This window comes from Mauremys reevesii, linkage group 12 (genome assembly GCF_016161935.1).
Source record: "Mauremys reevesii isolate NIE-2019 linkage group 12, ASM1616193v1, whole genome shotgun sequence".
NCBI lineage: Eukaryota > Metazoa > Chordata > Testudines > Geoemydidae > Mauremys > Mauremys reevesii.
In genome coordinates, this window is record NC_052634.1 from 41530928 (window position 1) to 41552028 (window position 21101).

Here is a 21101-nt window from a genome sequence, read left to right on the forward strand (position 1 = left end):
AGAAGAGTTTCCTCTGACGGTTGGGAAAACAGGACCAGCAGACGTCAGGCTGGTGCAACAATTGAAATCCCCCCCGACACCAAACACTGTGCGGTCTAGAAGAAGGGAGCCAGTTCCTTCATAGAACTTTCCTTTCATGCCTTAACTGGGGACCATACACACTAATATAGCCGTAACCAGTGCCATGGAGCACAAAGCCACCAGTAATGCCCTCCTTGGTCGGAGCTCCACCACCTTCTGTACTCGCACTGCGAATGTGAAGAACAAGACTCCAACCCCATCATTCTTCCCTGGCCTGGAGGACCAGAGAGATGGGCCCTTCCTCCAATCACCCTCTGCCCATCAAGCTACCCTAGAGTTGTTAATGTGCATTTCCTGAACACCCACCATGGCCAAGCCCAGCTGCTCCAAGACACTGAACATCAAGTGCGTCCTCCTGGGCCCCCAACTCCCTTCCACAGGGCCACTTTCACACGTGCTCCTTCCCTGGTACTGCCCTCCCTCAGCTGCACAGAAGAGTTTTCATCCTCTATACCTGCCTGTCACTGCCCAGCACCCCCTCCAGCACTCGCTTCCTGCCATATTGGGTCCACCAATAACTCACTTAGGAGAGACAGCTCCTGTCCCTCATTGTTAAATGTCAGGCCAGCAGCCCACAATATCTTTTCCTACTGCAGAGCCCAAGCTCAGGGACTCACCTTGGGTGCAGGGACCACTGTGCTCCCAGAAAACAAGCCAGCACTGTGCAAAGAGGGATGACAGGGCCTGCCAAAGCCTGGGATTGAATGAGGAACCTTTAGATCTTCAGTCTAACGCTCTCCCAACTGAGCTACTTTGGCAGCTGTGTGGCAGTATTTTGGCCTGTTGCTTCTCGGCCCGAGATATTTTTGCAGCAGTTGCACACAAAAAGGACGTCATTGGGAATGGCCCATGAAGCCAAGACTCGCTTTTGCCTGCCTTGCTCAGCTTGACTTGCTGCCTCACCCTGTTCCTGCCTTAGTGCCCGGGTTGACCTGGTGGTGGAAGGGGACTGGGGGCCAGTGGCGCGGGGAGGAGGTTGAGCTGGACCCTGAGCTAGACTAGACCCTGGCGGTGAGAGTCTGGCCACCACTTGCCGCCCCACCCTGTTGTCCTGGCTTCCCCCACTGGGAGTCATTTCGGGAGGGAAGTGGGGCTTCTGCCTCCCCTCCCTGATTTTCACACCGCAGAGGAGTGCGAACAGGAAAACGAACGGCTGCTCCACACCCCCACCGGAGGCACTCGACGCCCTTAGCTGCTTCCCCTGCTCCCTCCCAGCTGTGCTACTGAGTGGAAGCGTCCTGTGCCCATCACACAGAGGTCGATTAATCAAAACCCTCTTCTGCCAGCACCAGGCCTCCTGCTTCTTACATTGGGCCTGCAAGCGAGGGGGCGGCTGGCACAGCACCAAGAGTCTAACCTGTGAGGCAGGAGGCGGCTGATGCCCGCATCCTGCTGGGGAGCTCCCAGAAGTTATTAATGGACAGAGACTCCTCAATGCCCTTAGTAACAAGGGTTTGGGGGTCACCGAGGCCAGTAAGGGGGTCACTATGTCGGCCCTGTAACCCTGGGTGTCAGGTCGCTGTGCAGCTTTGATCTAGAGTCTCGGATCCCAACAACCGACCAGCAGCCCACAGCCTCCCCCTGGGTCTGCCCCACCTGGTCACTCCTTACAGGCCGACCTTACCCCCCTTCCAGCCCCGGATTCGCCCCCTAATCATCCTACTGCCACTCAGAGCCACAGCCGTGGAGGTGCTGACGGAGGGAGGGGTGACTCCAGGGTGGGGTTCTTCTCTAACGATGGCTGGCAGGAAGGTGGTGCTCAGCTCTGTCAGCGACCTGCCCAGGTGCCTCGCTGCCAGGGGATGCAGACGTTTCTGTAAGGCCATTAAATGGGTATTTGGCTTCTGAGTGAATGTGAGGAATGTGCAATCCTGAGAGGTAATTTCCATCTCTTTTTCTACTGCTCTTTAGAGCCCCAGTGGCCTAATGGGTAAAGCATTGGCTTCCTCAGCCAGAGTTTGTGGGTTCAAGTCCCATCTGGGATGAAAAACTCTTTTCTTCTTGTATATTGCAAAGAAGCCTTGGTGTTATTTTCACCCAGGAAGCTGGGAGACGTTTGAACCCAAAGTACTGGATCTTGGGAGCAATCCCCCAGAAATGGCATCTTCCACTTGACAAATGCTTTCTAGATCCATCAGTAGCAAACACTTAATACTAGTGTTTGTCTGAGAATAGAAGGAAGGGGAGTGTTTACTCCCACACCTCAGTGAGTGAAACAAACAGAAAGAGCAAGGCTGTCCTGAAAGAGAATGGATCTGTCTGGAGACAAAGCAGAACCTGAGAATGAGCAACAGTGTGAAAAGAAGAACTTCAAATGTGTGTTAGGTGTTAGTTAGGTTGGTCTGACAAATTTCAAGAAAATACCAATGCTCATAGACTGATGTGGACACTGGCTGCTTCTGATCTGTTACTGAGAGTTCATTGAGAAATATTTTCCTTAACTATGTTATGGAATATTGGGTGGGCTATGAAGGCACCATTCCTCCTGCTTTCGCCCTTGGAGACAACACGGCTACATGGCATGCGGCCAGTGCTCACCTTCCAGTCAACTGCTAGAGAAGACAACACAGACAGGGATGGCAGCAGGGCAGACTGGAGCTCCACGGAGATGGTGGGACCAGGTCTCATCAATGGGGAGGTGGCCACCCCAGCATGCACAAGGCTGAGCCAGTAAGTGTGGCGTGTGCTCCACGGTGCCCCTACTCCCTGCATGTGGTGGTGGAGGGCAGTTACTGAGTTCGGGTGGTCTGGCAAATTTAGGGCTTGGCTACACTTGCAGAGGTAGAGCGCTGGGAGTTAAACCACAGCAGGGAAACTGCTGCCGTGTGTTCACACTGACAGCTGCAAGTGCACTGGAGTGGCCACATTAGCAGCTCTGGCAATGCCACAGAGAGCAGTGCACTGTGGTAGCTATCCCAGTGTGCAAGTGGCTGCAACGTGCTTTTCAAATGGGGGATGGGGGTGGAGTGTGACAGGGAGTGTGTTGTGTGTACATGGGGGGAGCGAAAGTGTGTTTGGGGGGCTGAGAGTGTGTCAGCATGCTGTCTTGTGTGTTTGGACAGCAGCAGACCCCCCTCTCTCACACACACACTCACAACAGCAGCAGCATTCCACACTAATGGTTGCTTTGTCCCGGAGCAGATAAGCAGCCGGCTGTCAGAAACGGAGCTTTGAAAGGGGATATCCGCATGCCTGCAGCCGATTTCAAAACAATGACCAGAGTGGGCACTTGACTTCAGGGGATTATGGGACATTTCCTGATGCCAAACACAGTGCAGTGATGCAACACGTCGTGCACACTGATGCCAGGGCGTTTCAGCAGGGCTCAGCAAGCGTTATACTTCTCATGGAGGTGGATTACCGGGAGCGCTCCAGCTGCAGAGCCCAGGTGCTCCATGTGCCTTGCCAATGTGGACACCTCAGGAGTTAGGGCGCCCGAGGCTGCTTTAATGCGCTCAAACTTGCAAGTGTAGCCAAGCCCCTAGACTATGTCACTTGTGTGACTTACTTGGGCTATTGTAATAAATATAATAGACGTGCAATGGTCAGAAATCGCACCAGCAGAGAAGTATATTGCAGGGAAACCCTAAGGAAATTAAGAGTTTAAATTATCCTCCACCATGTCCCGTGTCCCACTAAAATGAATCCAACCCACAGGTCACATGGGCAGAAGTATCAGTGTCAGGATGCTACATTGTTAGCACAGTAAATGAAGCTGCAAAATAAATGATGCTTAAATGACCTCACTCTATTTTTTACAATCCGGTATTAAGAGGTAATAGGTACAGATGGACACCAGGCAGGGTCGCTTGGAGGACGAAGCCTTTATGCTTCCATCCCCCACCACTGTCAAGTTTTAGCCAATTAGGACAAGTCAGCAAATAAGAACAACCTCAGGGCTCAGTAACTGCTGCAGGTAGCAAAGTCCTACAGGGAGCATTTTCTGGCACTACACCTGCCCAGCTCTGCTCCCCGGCTCTTCTCCGGCTCCTGCTCTCTCCTTAGCTCTGCCCCACTCTGGCCCAGGCAGTTCCAGCTCCCACGGAGGATGGGACCCCTTGGCCTGGTGACTCCCTCATTACACTGCCTGGCCTGTCAGTGCGGCTAACTTGGAGCTTTGGCCTCTCCCCATTGTCCCTGGGGACTGTCAGTCTCAGGGGCCTGATTTCCCATTGGCCCTTCCCCCTTCTTTTGGGACTGGGAAGTAGGCAACCAAAACCCCCACTAAGTTTTAGTAAGGGGTCAACAGTCCCTTACTCAAGCCGGCCCTGTGAGGGTCACCGATGCACAGAGACAGCAGCATGAGCTGGTCCGATGGTGTAATGTTCCATGGGCATCCTACTAGATTGCCAGCTGCTTTTCAACTGCAGTGTGGAGACTGTTTGTGTGTGGGGAGAGATAGTGAGTGTGTTGGGGAAGAGTGAGTGTGTTGAGGTAGGCAGGAGCGGATCATTATTATCCCTACTTGAAAGAGGGAGAAAAATAAGGCTGAGAAAGGAGAATTGACTTGTCTTAGGTCACACAGCCAGTCAGTGGCAGAGTTGGGAATAGGACCCAAGAGCCCTGATTTTCAAACTAACCATCAGATCTTGAATTTCAGACATTGAATGACCTGAATAAAGTGCTCTCAGATGAGCTCCACACCAACAACAGTGACAGTAATTATTCAGCAAGTATTTGAGGAGAACTGCAATGTTAGAGAGAATCATGAACTGCTCAGAGACAATTAATGCAGAGAAGCAGCAAAATTCATCAAACATAGAACTGGTTCTGACTTATTTACTTGGTCTTCAAAGAGAACAACAAGGACCTGAGTCTCCTCCCTGTCAGTAACCCCCTGCTCAGCCAATCAGGGTAGAGACTGAGGACGGGAGGCTGAGGGTTCTCACCAGAGAGCCCAAAGGATGGCCCAGGTCACCGGTGGGGATCACTGCCCGAGCACTATTTCAGCCCCACATATTTGGGTGGACCTCCCACAGTGGGAGCTGCCGAGCACTCCCCCACAACACACACACACACCTCGTTCCTGGTGTTGGGAGGGGAACAGGTGAAAGGAGCAAGAGACAAAGAGAAAGGAGGGAGGGATGGATGGAGGAAAAGGTGAAACAAAAAGGACAAACCCTAATGACCACAGTGATTCTAAGGGACAAAATCCCAGGTGCGGAATAAAATTCTGCCTCCTTAAGCTTCTGTTTTCCATGCCTAAAATTCAACTGTCACCAGATGGATCAGACTGAACAGGTTTCAAACCTCAAGGAGGCTCTTACCTTCTAAACAGGGACGGCTGTTTTCTAGTAAAATCAGGAAAAGGGAAGGAGAAAACTTGAAAGAGGTTCCTCCTGGCGCTCACGTCCGTGAACCCGAATACTCTCTCGGTCCTCAAAGAGAGACCTGGAGAAGGAGACTTGCTGAAGCAAAGCCACAGGGTCTCTGAGGTTTCCCTGGCCCCTCGCCCCTGTCCTGCCTGGCTGATGTCAGCATCTCTCTGTGAGGTCACCACCTCCCCACCACCTTTGACCAATAGTCTGAGGTCCTGCAAAAGGCCTTTGTGATGTCACTGCCACACCCCTCCCTTGCTGGGCTAATGTCCTGCCCCTGGCCAGGCACTGTGGAGGTTTGAGCTACTCCCTGGGGATCACCCCACTCAAGGAGCGTTCGTTCTAGGAAGCAAGCCGGCTAGACAGGAAAACATCAGATGCTGCTCCCAATGCTACACTCAGTTTTTCAGAAATTAGTCAACTTTATGGCCAGAAGAGACCATTAGAGCATCTAATCTGACCCCCTGCATATCACAGGCCTTCTGTATGACACAATAGCTACTTCTGGAGCAAACACATTCCAGAAAAGCATCTAGTCTTCATTAAAAGCAGCAAAGAATCCTGTGGCACCTTATAGACTAACAGACGTTTTGCAGCATGAGCTTTCGTGGGTGAATACCCACTTCTTCGGATGCAAGTGGTGGAAATTTCCAGGGGCAGGTTTATATATGCAAGCAAGAAGCAAGGTAGAGATAACGAGGTTAGATCAATCAGGGAGGATGAGGCCCTGTTCTAGCAGTTGAGGTGTGAAAACCAAGGGAGGAGAAACTGGTTCTGTAGTTGGCAAGCCATTCACAGTCTTTGTTTAATCCTAAACTGATGGTGTCAAATTTGCAAATGAACTGAAGCTCAGCAGTTTCTCTTAGAAGTCTGGTCCTAAAGTTTTTTTGCTGGAGGATGGCCACCTTAAGATCTGCTATTGTGTGGCCAGGGAGGTTGAAGTGTTCTCCTACAGGTTTTTGTATATTGCCATTCCTAATATCTGATTTGTGTCCATTTATCCTTTTCCTTAGAGACTGTCCAGTTTGGCCGATGTACATAGCAGAGGGGCATTGCTGGCATATGATGGCATATATTACATTGGTGGATGTGCAGGTGAATGAACCGGTGATGGTGTGGCTGATCTGGTTAGGTCCTGTGATGGTGTTGCTGGTGTAGATATGTGGGCAGAGTTGGCATCGAGGTTTGTTGCATGGATTGGTTCCTGAGCTAGAGTTACTGTTGGGGCCTGGGGCTGAAGCCAAAAGTCTGAGCCCCACCACCCAGGGCTGAATCCCTCAAGCTCTGGTTTTGCCCTCCCCTACCTGGGGCAGGGCTCAGGCTTTATCTTCCCTGCCTCTGTCCAGTATGGAGGGGCCTGGTCCCTCTTTCCAGGATCATGTAGTAAGTTTTTTTTTGGCAGAAGGGGGTTGCAGTGAAAGGAAGTTTGAGAAACCCTGGCATAGAGCCTCTGAATATGTCTAGACTTGGCTCCCTGGGGCATGGTGGGTGATCAGACACTGAATGTGCAGCCATGGAGACACCACACACCAGCCTTGCCTAACAGGCAAGAATCAAACCTCCACAGAAAGACGCCCGTTGCTTTCTAACCCAGCTCCCTAAGCCCTCAGCCACCACCACTTAACCCCACTCTTCTTTTACCACTAGCTCCTGCACTCCCTACCCTTGCACCTCCTTCACCCCTAACTCCTGCCCCCTCCTGTGCCCCCTTTGCCCTTAACTCCCTGGGCCACCAGCCATTGCCCCTCTCCTGCAGCCCCTTCACATGGTTCCAGTGCTGGGGGCCCCACACTTGTTCTCCCTTTCCCTGGGCTTTGCCATCACTAGCCCCTGCTTAGCGAGTAGGGTTCAGTGGTCCCCAAAATGTGGGGCATGACTCCTAGGGGGACACAGAGGAACATTCATGGGGACACCTCAGGGCCTGAGCCAGCCCCCATGGAGGGAGCAGCACTCAGCCCCACTCTGTCCCAGCTCTTCCCCAACCCCACCCTCAGCCTGGGCCTCTGGCTCCCAGCTCGGCCTCGACCCCCTTACCCCTGTCTGCACCCCTCTCCCCAGCAAGCAACAGACCCACTCCCAGCCCCGGTTCTTGACTGTGGCTTCTGATGGGCCACAGCCATGGATGAGGGCACAGTGTGAAATATTTGGGGACCACTAGTTTAGAATGACGTTCTCAATCACTTCTATGAAGTCCAATAAAAGCTATTCCTCACCCACCCACCCCTCCATCAAGACAGACTAGGTATGTTCTGCTGCCCTTCACTCATGCAGGAAGGATAATAACATTTCATTCAACTCAATCCTAAAGTGATTTGTAACCCACCACCAGCCAAAACTGGTCATTTTGGGGAAGCGGCCCCATCATGCTGCATAGCTAGGCAGAGTAGGTGTGTCTGTGCATACATGGTCTGTTCCTGAAGTCTTTCCCCCAGCTCCTCACTAGATGTGAGGGGGGAGCTCATTCAGCCCCTGCTTCCGCTTAGTATTTAAAAACTCCTTATTGTCCCTATCTCTGCTGGCCTTAGATTTCTCCACCTGTCCCTTTTTTGACAGTTCAAGTGAGGTGGCCAAGTGGTTAAGGTGGAGAACTGTTAATCTAGTGTGTTCTGCATGCATGGGTTCAAATCCCCTCCTCATCAGATGCATTTAGTTTTCACCCCTCCTTTATAGACAACCATCTCCCCCTTTGGTACAATAACAGAGCCAACAGTGTTGCTTCATGCAAACAAAAACCTCAGAAACTCAGGACCCCCTCTTGCTTTAAATAAAATGTCTAAATCCCAGATTTCTTTTAAAAAAAATTCTCTAGTGCTGTATTTCTTAGTTTTTATCTCAAAAGGGAACATCCTCATCATCTCCCCCAAACACCCTGGGACCTGCCCAAATTATTAAAATACCCTCAACCCGAGCAAGTGAACCAGAGCTAGTGTCTAGGCCAAGCTGTTCTGAAGGAGGCAACTCCAACATTTTCTCTCTGCTTCCCTTGGCAAGTTCTGACTGAGAAAACAAAATTCCCCAAACTGAAAATTTTCTGCTGAAAAAACAATACTAGTCTGTTTAGGGACTTTGGTTTGCAAGTATTATTGTTATTATTCTCTTCTGTTTCTGAGTCAGTTCAGTTCAGTCTTTGTCCTCCAGGTGTGTTTCCAGCTGCTGAGTTGTGGGGGAGAGAGACCAAGTCATGATGTCTCTTCCCATCTTTCATAGATTCTTCCAACTTGCTAGGAAGCTCCTTTGTTACCATGTGAGTCAAGCAGTGGCCATTGTCTCTGTGCTATCTCGGAGAAGTCTGCATTGTATACGGTTCCTGGGATAGTCCTTGGGAGTGTGGATCCCTTCAATGGGCCAGCAGCGAGTCTGGCTCCTTCATTGTCACACCTGAAAGGCTGGTGGGGGGCATTTCCCAACCTCATAATGTATCTCAGTAACACACACAGAGCAAAACTTCATAACTTCCCAACCAATGCGAGCACACACAATCCAACCCGATATTAATGTTCAACAGATCAAGACTTTTTAAATGATACCTCACGAGGCAGACTTTGTACAAACCATGTCATCGTTATATGAGTGGTGAGTATGGGGCTTCCAGGTGCTGCTTTGAGCACAGCATGCCACACCTGGGCTTACACTGCAATGGAGACGTACCCTTAGAGTCCATCTCTCCAGGGATAAAGATGGCAGCACAGCTGGCCTGGGTCATCTGACTTGGGCTCCTGGACGTAAAGCTGAGGGGCTAAAAACTGGTGCAGATATTTGTGTTCACGCTGAAGCCTGGGTTCAGAAACCCTCACCCCTCATGGGGCCTCAGAGGGTGGGCTCAAGCCCATATGTCTGCACTGTAATTTTATAGAGGTTGGGAGGGAGTTTAGCAAGTGGAACTGGTAAAACCACATTGAGGGGACTGGACCACTGACCTATCAGCTCTTAACACCCAAACTTTCAGTAATTCTATTATCAGTGCCTGTGAGTGTAATTTAAACCATAGGTCCATCTAGCTCTGAATCTTCTCTTCTGACAATAGCCAATACCAGGTGCCCCAAGAGCCACTCCTTAAGGCACCCCTGGGAGTTGAACCCAGAATCTCTTGTTTACAAAAGAGGTATTTTAACCAGCTAAGCCATGATACCTGCAAGTACTTAAAGCATTGTCTTTGCCCACACCTGACTCTCTGCCAATCCCCACTGGGCCCTGACAAGTGTTGCTCGTGTTTGGATTCTGTAAAGCAGAGGAGCAGGTGAAGTTTTGCTCCCACGGTGTGTGTGTGATTCTTTGGACAGGTCTACACTACAAAATTAGGTGGGTGTAATTGCATTACTTAGGCTGACAATGCAGTTCTATCAACCTAATCCCGGTGTAGATAGTGGCTCAGCTGTCAGAACTTTCTGGAGCTATGAAAGGGGAGGGACCCAGCCTCTGTAGCAGGAATGCAGGGCAGGCGAGTTCATTGTGGGATACTGGTGGAGGCCAGTTATGGTGATATAATGACCAGCAGCATTTACACTGACAATTTGTCACTTTAAGTTTGCTGCACAAAGCTCTAGGCCTCTCGTCAAGGTGGTTTTATTTTGTCACCAAAACAGGGCAGTTTTGTCACCAGACGTGGCATTGCAGTGTGTGCACCAGCCAAAAGCTGCTGATCGAGGGAGCGTTGTGTGTTTTTCACAGACCTGAGCAATATAATGATGCTGAAATAACTTTGTAGTGCAGATCTGGCCAAAGATTCACAGACACAGCTTGCAAGGAAAACCTCACCTGCTCCTCTGCTTTGCAGAATCCAAACACAAGCAAAGCTTGTCAGGCCCCAGTGGGGATGGCAGGGAGTCAGGTGTGGGCAGACAATGTATTTTCACCACAGGCGGGCACCATGGCTTAGCTAGCTAAAAGCTTGTTCTGTAAATAAGAGATCCTGGGTTCAACTCCCAGTGGTACCTTGTTGATGAACTCTTGGGTGTACTTGGTATTGGCTACTTTCAGAGGACCATACACAGAGCTAGATGGGCCTCTGGTCCAGCCCAGTACAGCTGTTTAAATTCCACTCACAGGCACTGATAACAGAGTTACTGAAAGTTTGAGTGTTGAGAGCTGATAGGTCAGTGGTCCAGTCCCCTCAATGCATTTTTACCATTCCAGGGGAGCAACCACGGCAGTTCTGGGGAGAGCTCTGGCTGCCAGGGGATCCAGCTAGGAGAGGGCATGCTGGGGGCTCTGGAGGCCAGTCCAGTGGGGCTGTCAGAGGTGGCTTTGCCAGTGGGGAGGTGCTAGGTCACATGTTGGTGGGATGGGGAAGTAGGGACTACAGGATGTGAGGCTGGCTAAAATGAAACTGTCCAAAAAACCCTCCCCCTTTGCTCCAGCTAAAGGCCCTACTTTGGCCTCTCCCCGTTTCATAAAAATCTCCATATCTACCCCGGCTCTCAGAAACCCCCTTTCTCCCATGGGTATTTTCACAGTTTCTTCCTTTTTTCATGGTCTCGTACAAATATTTTTGCCATGGAAATGATCAAGTACATTTAACATGAGAAAAACAATCAAACGACACATCTGTATCTCCTTCCTCAAGCATGGTGTGTCTCAATTTATCTATAGAAAAGTCTAGGCAGGCAGAGTCACTCCTATGCTGTTTAGGGGTGGGATAGCTCAGTGGTTTGTGCATTAACTTACTAAATGCAGGGTTATGAGTTCAATTATTGAGAGGCCCCTTAGGAATCTGGGGCAAAATCACTACTTGGCCCTGCTAGTGAAGGCAAGGGGCTGGATTCAATGGGCCCTTCCAGTTCTAGGGGATAGGGTACCTCCATTATCTTTTTTTTTCTTACTTCACATCAGACCCAGGACTTGCACCCAGCAGTTCTTGGGGCCATGGGATAGAACTGAGCTTCACTGGCAGCAGTGAGCAAGGATGGTTGAAACTGAGCTGTCTGGAGAATATTTTAATCCTTATCTAATTTTCAGAGGATTAAATCAATGCAGCTTCCACTTCTCCATCTCTCCCAAGGAAATGATGTTTCTGTGCAAAGTACCCAAACCTTTTAACAATAAGAAGTGAAATGAAGTGGCCACATGATGGCAACAGAACCTAAGAAATTTGTTATTCTCTAAGGTGTCACATGTACTCCTGTTCTTTTTGAGGATACAGACTAACATGGCTGCTCCTCTGAAACCAAAGTGATGAGAAGCCATGTTCTTGTTCAATGAGCATTGAAACTGAAAAGGGAGATGTTTTTTTTTGTTTGATTTCTAGGCCCCCACCTCTAATCTACTAGACACCCCTTTCCTCCCACAGCCAGGAATAGAACCCCACAGGCATGACTACTAGCCCCCCAACCCTGCTCCCTAGGAGAACCTCTGAGACCCCTCTGCTTGCCCCTCACCTCCCTGCTTGTACTGCACTTGAAACCCAATGGGGTTTCCTTGGGCAGTTTTGACTCACTCCCAGGAAGGGTGTAATTTTAGGAGCAGGTTCCAAATAGTGCAATTAACCAGCCAGAAGGGGCAGCAGATGTCAGTGTAGGAGCCATTGAAATAACTCTGCACTTACTTAGAGGCAGACATAATGAGCTCTATGGTTGGTAAACGTACAGAGACTCTGCTGCTGCTCATGAACTAGCAGCACATGACCTGTAAACAGCTGCCATTTGAATGCGTCTGAAAGTTACAAGGAACAACGATCTGTGTTAAAGGAAGGTTGACATTTATTAGAGCCCCAATTGATGCCATGTGCACAAAGAGAGGTTTGAATGTGTAACAGGGAGTTTGCTAAATCTTGGTTATTTTATTTTTCTAAGAGATTCCTGTCCACCCCCAGGAGAGTTTTCAGTCCCAATGGCAACTTAGTTACCAAATGTAATACAGACTAGTCCATGCCTCCCAAGTGGATGTGGTTCTTGTTCTTCTGCACATTGTAGCCCATGGAGGCCAAGGACCTGCAAATGTGTCTTCACGTGCCTTTGTTTCATTGATGAAAACAAACCTAGACACTTAGAGGATTGGAACTGATTTCAGCTGGGGACATGTTTGCTGGGTTTTTATGCATTTGCACAGGAAAACATTGAGTGTGTCCATTCATTTCAGGGATCCCTATTTAGTGGAGCTCCTGAAATAGAAATATTTTTACTGAAAGAATGGCTTTGTGAGGGGGCACTTGGATTTGAACCAAGGACCACTTGATCTGCAGTCAAACACTCTACCACTGAGCTATACCCCCATGACATTTACACAGCCAAGTCCATAATCTTAAGGATTTTGAAGGACGGGCTCTGCCTCAGAGAGCTCCTTTTCTATTCCCAGACCACAGGGGTTTTAAAAACGGGGTTTGATTAAACTTTATATACACATGGAGACACCACAGCTTGCACACCCACCAACATAGCTTCCCCCCACTGACATAGCTACCACCTCTTGGGGAGATGGGTTAACTGCACGGACAGGACAGCTCTCTCCCCTCCACTTAGAGCAGCTTCATTATTTATGAATAGGTGGGAAATAACCCCCTGAATGGACAGCAACCAATGTATCAGATATTGCTGTGCCTGCATTCAATATGGGTAACTGGTCATATTGGGCTGGATTAGTAGGAGCGTTGCCAGCAGATCGAGGGAAGTGATTATTCCCCTCTAGTCAGCACTGGTGAGGCCACATCTGGAGCATTGCGTCCAGTTTTCACGCGCCCCCCCCCCCACTACAGAAACAAATTGTAGAGAGTCTAGGGGAGGGCAACAAATCCTGCCAACTACAGAGGAAGTTGTGGTTCTTTAGTTTCAGTGGAGCTGGGTCTTGTCTCACTCTTAAGCTATGTCTACATGAAAGAATAATGTGGCTTTAGTTAAAGTGTTTTAATTGAACAGCTGTTGCATGTCCACCCTGTGTCACCAGAGCACATCCATGCTAGCATCCCTTGGATTGCCACAGAGAGCAGTGCATTGTGGGTAGCTGGCTGCAGGATGCTTTGGGAAAGGTTTGCAATGCCTCACGGGCTGCATCGCATGATGCAGGTTTCTATCCTATCAGGTTTCTATCAGGTTTCTTCTAGTAGGATGCCCGTTGGTCCATGGGCATCCTACTAGATTGCCAGCTGCTTTTCAACTGCACTGTGCGTGGTGGGGTAGAGAGCATGTGTGTGGGGGGGAGAGACAGTGTGTGGGTTGCAGAAGAGTGAGTGTGTCGCACACTGTCTCTAAGTTCAGACAGCTGCTGGAAGCAACCAGTCCTGAGGCAGGGGACAGCCCCGACATCAGCCCCCTTCTCTCACTGCCTCAGCTCAGCTCAGCACTCTCTGTCACACACACACACACACACACACTGCTGCCTGCTTAGCTCTGTGTCAGGGGTGCTGGAACAGGGGGTTTAGAGCGCCATGGCCCCACCACTCTTTACTGGCTGTTAGGACAAATGATGGAGGGGGGGGGAAGGGTGCAGTCTTGGGGAAGAGGCGTTCTGTGGGTGTGGCCTCGGGGGGAGAGGTGCTGTGAGTGGGGGTCCTTGGGGAAAGGGTGTCATGGGGGTGCCACAGTTTGGACAATGGTGCCCCCCACCACTGTAAGGAAGCTTCTGCCGCCCCTGCTCTGTGTTGGCAGAGTGGGAGAGAGCAGCATCCACGGCAGTGATTTGCTCCCCGGGGCTCCGGCAAAGGGGCTCGGGAGGTGATTTAAAGGGCCCAGGGCTTCGGCCGCAGCAGGGAGCCCTGGACCCTTGAAATCACCAGCCTGGGGAAGCCAGGCCGGGCTGGCACAGCGTACCGGCTCTTGCCGGTACCCCATACCGGAACATACCGGCTTACTTTCACCTCTGGAAGGTCCTCACGTGGATCAATAACTGGTTAAAAGATAGGAAACAAAGGGTAGGAATAAATGGTCAGTTTTCAGGATGGAAACAGGTAACTAGTGGTGTCTGTACTGGGACCAGGACTAGTCAACATATTCATAAATGATCTAATAAACAGTGAGCTGACAAAATTTGCAGATGATCCAAAACTACCGGCTTGCTGCCTAGAACGAACGCTCCTTGAGTGGGGTGATCCACAGGGAGTAGCTCAAACCTCCAAAGTGCCTGGCCAGGGGCAGGACATTGGCACAGCAAGGGAGGGGTGTGGCAGTGACATCACAAAGGCCTTTTGCAGGACCTCAGACCATTGGTCAAAGGTGGTGGGGAGGTGGTGACCTCACAGAGAGATGCTGACATCAGCCAGGCAGGACAGGGGCGAGGGGCCAGGAAAAACTCAGAGACCCCTGTGGCTTTGCTCCAGCAAGTCTCCTTCTCCAGGTCTCTCTTTGAGGACTGAGAGAGTATTCGGGTTCACGGACGTGAGCGCCAGGAGGAACCTCTTTCAAGTTTTCTCCTTCCCTTTTCCTGATTTTACTAGAAAACAGCCATCCCTGTTTAGAAGGTAAGAGCCTCCTCGAGGTTTGAAACCTGTTCAGTCTGATCCATCTGGTCACAGTTGAATTTTAGGCATGGAAAACACGAGCTTAAGGAGGCAGAATTTTATTTCGTACCTGGGATTTTGTCCCTTAGAATCACTGTGGTCATTAGGGTTTGTCCTTTTTGTTTCACCTTTTCCTCCATCCATCCCTCCCTCCTTTCTCTTCGTCTCTTGCTCCTTTCACCTGTTCCCCTCCCAACACCAGGAACGATGTGTGTGTGTGTGTGTTGCGGGGGAGTGCTCGGCAGCTACCACTGTGGGAGGTCCACCCAAATATGTGGGGCTGAAATAGTGCTCGGGCAGTGATCCCCACCGGTGACCTGGGCCATCCTTTGGGCTCTCTGGTGAGAACCCTCAGCCTCCCGTCCTCAGTCTCTACCCTGATTGGCTGAGCAGGGGGTTATTGACAGGGAGGAGACTCAGGTCCTTGTTGTTCTCTTAGAAGACCAAGTAAATAAGTCAGAACCAGTTCTATGTTTGATGAATTTTGCTGCTTCGCTGCATTAATGGTCTCTGAGCAGTTCATGATTCTCTCTAACATTGCAGTTCTCCTCAAATACTTGCTGAATATTTATTGTGCACTGTTGTTGGTGTGGAGCTCATCTGAGAGCACTTTATTCAGGTCATTCAGTGTCTGAAATTCAAGATCCGATGGTTAGTTTGAAAATCAGGGCTCTTGGGTCCTATTCCCAACTCTGCCACTGACTGGCTGTGTGACTTAAGACAAGTCAATTCTCCTTTCTCAGCCTTAGCTTCTTCCTCTTTCAAGTAGGGATAATAATGATCCGCTCCTACCTACCTCACGGTGGGTGGGGATCCATTGGAGAGTGTCACTAGGAGTAGTGAATAATATGCGGTGTCCTATCACATTTACTCAGAGCAGATTATGACATAATAGAATAGCTGAAATAGTCTATTTGATTTGTATTTTTTTATTTTGAAATTGTTAAGAGCAGCAATTACTTAGCTCAGACTGAAGCATCTTATCTAATGTTTGTGATCTAAGTGTCTCCTCTTTGTGTGCGACGAGACAATTTAACACACTGTGACAAACAGGAGATGCTTTTGTTTTGCAACAAAATATTTTTGCAAAGAACTTTCATCTCACTTGTTTTGATGTCGAGAAACAAACTGGTTTAGTCTGAAGGGGATTTTCTGACAGAAATGGTTTCAATGAAATTTCCCCACCATCTCGATTCCTGGGCTCTATCCCTTTCTCTGGGTTTTTTTTTTTTGTCCATTAGAACAGGAGTCAGGACTGTTGGCTTCTCTTTCTGGCTCTGCCACCACCTTGCTGTGTAGGCCCTTGAGAAGGTCACTTCCCTTCTTTGTACTTCAGGCTTCTCCCCATCTGTCCAATGTGAAGAGGGACAGTTCTCGAACTCTGGGCAGTCATTTTTAGGCGGGGCCCGGCAGGGATAACTAAAAATTTATAAGACTTTCATTTCTTAGGAACCAGTTCCCTATAAAAAGTTCTGATTTAAGGGATGTGCCACAGTATGTATTTTTTGTACCAATAGCGTTACCATGCGTCCGTATTTTCCCAGGAGGAATTTTTAAATTTTTAAATTTAAAAAATTCCTCCCAGACAGTGATTTAAGAACCAAAAAGCCTGACATGTCCAGGAAAATACGGGTGTATGTTAACCCTACCTACAGTTCTTTTTTAAAAAGATGGGCCTGAACTAGAAACGAGCTCCGTTTTACATGTGTGGGTCCCTGCCACTCCCTGGGGGTGTGCTAGGGTGACCAGATGTCCTGATTTTATAGGGACAGTCCCAATTTTTGGGACTTTTTCTTATATAGCATCCTAATAACCCCCACCCCCGTCCTGATTTTTCACACTTGCTGTCTGGTCACCCTAGGGTGTGCACATGTGTGGGTTCCAGCTGCTCCCTGCCCCCCTCATTGAAACAGGTGTGCAGGGTTACTGCCCTGGGAACTGCAGGCACCAGTGGACATGGGGCTGGCTGGAGGCAGGGCAGGCCCTGACAGGAGGTAGGGTCTGGCTGCAGGCAGGGCAAGGGGTTCGGGGCTGGCTGGAGATGTCTTGTGCGGGACTGGCTGGCTTCAGGCAGGGGGGTGCAGCAGGGGTTGGCTGGAGACAGGGCAGGAGGTGCGGGGCTGGCTGCAGGCAGGGCAGGAGGTGCGGGGCCGGTGGTGTAGGGCTGGTGTGGGGAGCTGGCTGGCTTCAGGCAGAGCCGCAGGGGGTACGACAGGGGTTGGCTGGAGACAAGGCACGGGGTGCAGGGCTGGCTGCAGGGGGTGTGGGGCTGGTGCAGGCAGGGTGTGCAGCAGGGGCTGGCTGTGAGCAGGGGCTGGAGGCAGGGCAGGGGGTGTGGGGCTGGCTGGGGCAGGGGGTGCAGGGCTAGCTGGAGATGGGCTGGCTGCGAGCAGGGGGTGTGGGGCTGGCTGGAGGCAGGGGGTGCGGGTACAGAGGGTACAGCCCACCCTGTACCGTAAGTGCCCCCTCCTCCCTCCGTCAGCACCGGGGTAGCAGCAGCAGCCCGAGGCTTGGGGGCTATTTAAATGGCCCGGGGCTCCCCTGCTTCCACTGCCCCGGCCCTGTAAATAGCTGAGGGAGCCCTGGGGAAGCGGCGGGGCTCTGGGGGCTATTTAAAGGGCTGGGGCGGTAGAAGCAATGGAAACCCTGCAGTTTTTAAATAGCCCCCAGCGCCCCACAGCCCTACCCCAGCCCCTGCTGGGAGCCCCAGGCCCTTTAAATTGCCCCCTGAGGAAGCCGGGCCACCCTGGTACAGCACACCAGCTCTTGCCAGTACGCAGTACCAGGGCTTGGGCACGGGGCCCTCTTAGGGGTGGGGCCCGATTCAGGGGAATCTGGAGAATCGGCCTAAAGCTGGGGTGGGGGTGGGGCAGGACTTGGTCCCATTCTGGGCACCACCAAAAATTATACAAAGCTGCCGCCCCTGTCTAGCCCAACCTTCTGCTGATGCACCTCAGCCCACACCTGTGCAGGGTTTGAAGCTTCCATTGCTTAAATTCCAGGACACTGAGGGATTTCAGCTCCTATTTGCCCAGAGGGAACCTTCACCCCACTCCCAGCCAGGTTCTTGTCCATGAGATCACTGTAGGGGGCCTGGGTCCCGCTGGGTCTTTTCTCTCTCTGTGACAGGCCAGGGTGCAATAACTGGGGCATCTGAGCACCCAGGACCTTCTGTGGGGCTGCCATTCCTCTTCCCCTTCTGTGGTCTCGTCTGTCATTGACTCCAGCCTTTTTTCTATCCAGCGTCAGCACCATCCCAAGCAAGCTGCACTCGCCTCAGAAAGACAGTGTCCCCTGGTGGGTGTAAATCACTGACCTCTCTCCTCTCTGAGCACTGACTGCCCCTCTGTTTCCTTGCCTCTCAGTCTGTGCAGATGGGACCTTTCCCTCCAGTGCTGGAGGATTCGCCCGTCTCATCTGCCCTTGTCCCAAGCAGCACAGCGGGTGGGAATCTTACATGTACCAAGGTGACTTAGGAGCAGAAACCACCCCAAGACCTTCCATGCAATTGGCACTTACCCCTCACTGAGCAGGATTGAAACTCCTGCGGGGTAGGCAACCTATGGCACGTGTGCCGAAGGTGGCCCATGAGCTGATTTTCAGTGGCACTCACACTGCCCAGGTCCTGGCCACCAGTCTTGGGGGCTCTGCATTTTAATTTAATTTTAAATGAAGCTTCTTAAACATTTTAAAAGACCTTATTTACTTTCCATACAACAATAGTTGGTTATATATTATAGACTTATAGAAAGAGACCTTCTAAAAACATTAAAATGTATCACTGGCATGCGGAACCTTGAATTACAGTGAATAAATGAAGACTCGGCACAGCACTTCTGAAAGGTTGCTGACCCCTGGGTTACACTCAGAGCCCTCTTGTTTCCAGAGCACCCAGTGGCCTAAGAGCAGCATGGGGGACACATTCCCTGCTCTGAGGGCCAAACCTGCTGTCCTGGAGATTGCTGGTTCTTAGGGTCACTTTGCAGCAGGGCCAGATTCGATGTGTGGGGCAGAGAGAGTGGGTGCCCTGGACTCAGGGTGCAGAGATACAATCAGGCCTCTCCCCTGCATTGGGTGAGGGGTGCTGCCACCCCCTGCTGGAAGGTAATGGGAGGGGAGGGGGCACTGTGAGTTGCTCAACACCTGACCCTGGTGGCAGCAGTGCTGTGGGGAGCTCCAGGTGTTTCTAGGATCTGCTTTTTCCACCTGCCTGTAAAGTCCAGCTTTCCCCAGCACATTCACTGCGGTGCAATTGGGTCACTGTTTCCATGGCTGAGCAGCAAAGAATTTCTCCCAGTTTCCCTTCTATCGGCGGCAGGATTAGCCTGTGTCAGTGATTAATGAGGTGGATCTAGTTGTAGATTGTTATTCATTCCCCACCTTGACTATTCACACCGTCCCTTTCCCATGCAGATTCCCAGCACCTCGGTGATCCTGGTAGCAGGAGTTGTGTCCTGAGACTTTCACGGTTCTTTCCCCCTCCACCTGGAGTGAACTCAGCTTTTCCCCCATCCCAGACAATCCATGAAATAACAACAGGGGCATAAAGAAAGAGGGGAGGGAACATCTCACGGCCAGGGCTGGATGTGCCCAGGGCCCCCTGCTTGTCCATTGTTTCCATGGAATTTGGCCCCCTGCTTTGCACAAGGGACAGAGAAAGATCTTGCTGTTCCTGTGTCTGTGCAAGGAAAATTGTGCTTCTATATGAAAGAGAGGCGGGAAATGGCCCCATGATGGGACAATAGCCTCAGGATTAAGACCTAAGGACTCAGGCTGAGAACTGATAGAACTCCACTCATCTGGGATTTAACAAATTGTCTTTCATGGAGCAGAGCCAGTTCCAGTGGTTTTGGCACCCCAAGCGGAAAAAATAAATAAAAAAGCTGTAATCAATGGCAGCTCTACCTCTGCTGCTTTTGGTGGCAATTCCTTCCCTCTGAGAGGGACTGAGAGGGCCGAATTGCCGCTGAAGCCTCCCTTCCCATTGACCAGCCCAGGGACCTGCTTGCTGCGCTGGTGCCTGGAGCCAGCCCTGCCATGAAGACGCTGGGAAGATGGGGAATCTGGAAAATAAATGGATTTGTTTACATTGCAAGTGAAGAATAATTGAAGCTTTTCTGGTTTAAAGCCACTTTTCCCTGGCTGGGAATTGAACCCAGGCCTTGGCAGTGAGAGTGCCAAATCCTAACCACTAGACCACCAGGAGGTGATGATGTTGTTTTCTTCTCACTTATGCTACACTTTCTTAGGCTACTTTCTAGCCACTTTCTGAAACTGTTCCACTGTCCACTCCCTGAGGGGCTAAGAGCAGAGAACCCCTGTGCTCAGGGTCACAACCTCAGCCCAACCCAAGTCACTGAAACAAACTCAAATGATGCTTCCTCCAGCAGGATCACAGAGACACACAAAAAAACCACATGAGGACCAATCCTCATCTGTCTTCATTACCCCATTGCAGCCCTCTCAGAAGCCCGCTCTTGCAGAAGGACACTGAGCTGATAGGAGCTCTGGCATAGAGACCAAGGGAGGGGTGTTGTTCCCCCTGGGTGTGAGCTGATCACATTCTGACTCCGTGTAACAGGGCTCTGAGCTTTGCCAACTTGTGAGTTCTGAGCGCTGAGCCCCCCGGACCCTTCTGCTGGGAGCATGGGGATTACACAACAGCTGCCAGCCCTTTTTTCCTTTCCTTGTCCTCCTCGGCTTCCCCAGACCTTCCCCACAAATGGTTCTATCAGGCGCTGGAGGGATCTAAGGACCTGCAGGTTTCCCGAACCCACCTCTTAAGGAAAACAGTGATTCCCTTCTCTGACGCTCCTGGGCCTGGGCTTCTTTTGAGTTTTTCCCCAGGGGGCCTGATTCCTTGTGAAAATGTGTGTGTGGCACCAGCTTGTTTGCCCCGTCTCTGGGAGCTGAGAAACTTTTTCAGACTCTCCCCCACTAGAGGAGTCCAACAGCACCTCCCCTTGGTGGGAGAATCCTAAATTCCACCCTTTCACCCTGGTTACTCTGACCAGCTGATGGCGACAGCATGCTAAATCAACCCCAGCTCTCTGGTCTAAAAAGCAGCATTTAACCAGCCTTGTGACACCGGTTTGCTCACTGGAGACATAACAAACCAGGAAAGAAGGCAAATGTCAGACAGGGAACCTCAGCTCACAAATAAACACCCTCAGGCTCCTTCTACACTGCGACTATTCGAATCTCCACCATATCATTGCAATAGCAGGGGTCAGGATTTCTCTGGGACACTGAAATGTTTCAGGGGATTGGTGCGTGAG

General features: G+C 50.8%; 2 non-coding genes and 1 pseudogene across 2 annotated transcripts; 1 reads left to right on the plus strand and 2 right to left on the minus strand.

The window, feature by feature from the left end:
* Positions 1–21101, plus strand: part of LOC120375815 — a 451158-nt pseudogene that overhangs the window by 291571 nt on the left and 138486 nt on the right.
* TRNAC-GCA lies at positions 12535–12606 on the minus strand. Its single transcript has one exon. It is a non-coding gene; the product is annotated as a tRNA-Cys (tRNA).
* Positions 19958–20029, minus strand: TRNAE-CUC. The gene has a single exon. It is a non-coding gene; the product is annotated as a tRNA-Glu (tRNA).